Here is a 604-nt window from a genome sequence, read left to right as displayed (position 1 = left end):
TTAAATCTAAACCTTCCATTTAACCCAAGTCTCTTTCTAGAGAATTAGGTTAATTGTTGGAGGCTGCATTCTTATTGATCATAAGGGGTCTTTATATAAGACCCACATACAAGCCGACTTAGCATAATTAGAAAAGCAAAATCACCAAAACCTTAATCTAATGTTAAAAGGAAAAGACTCCCAAACCCGATACTAAAATCAAAACCATTAAGCCAAATCATCAAAACCATAACATGTATCATTACTCCTCTCTTCCACTTCAAGCTTGTCCTCAAGCTTCAGCTCATGGTATGCCCCTCCCAGCTGCTCCGCGTCCGTCCACATATTCCACCCATTCCTTTGCTACATACGGTTCATCCTCCTGATCAGCTCCGTCATTAACTAATGTGATTTGAAAAAGAACTGGTTTACAAAAATGACCTCGTGTGAACATTTCATCACAGTTGAAACAGAGACCTTTTGCTCGTCGCTCAGCCATCTCTGTGGTGGTCAATTTTTTCAGAAACAGTTGTTGAGAAGCTTGTTTTCCTTTTGTTTGTTGATGCAGCAAAGCTTCCTCGTCTTTTCCGCCAAGACTCCCACGATTTCCTGTCATCATTGGCTT

The 604-nt window shown here is 40.4% G+C and overlaps 1 long non-coding RNA gene across 1 annotated transcript; it reads right to left on the bottom strand.

Annotated features, from left to right (window-relative positions):
* Nucleotides 1-604, bottom strand: LOC147919127 (uncharacterized). The gene is made up of 2 exons (XR_015593542.1): nt 457-604; nt 1-381 (listed from the first exon to the last, which is right to left on the bottom strand). It is a non-coding gene; the product is annotated as an uncharacterized LOC147919127 (long non-coding RNA).

Source organism: Camelina sativa, chromosome 20 (genome assembly GCF_030686135.1).
Source record: "Camelina sativa cultivar CO46 ecotype springtype chromosome 20, ASM3068613v1".
Classification (NCBI taxonomy): Eukaryota; Viridiplantae; Streptophyta; class Magnoliopsida; order Brassicales; family Brassicaceae; genus Camelina; species Camelina sativa.
Note: the sequence above shows the minus strand (reverse complement) of the source record. Positions and strands in the feature narration are given on the sequence as shown.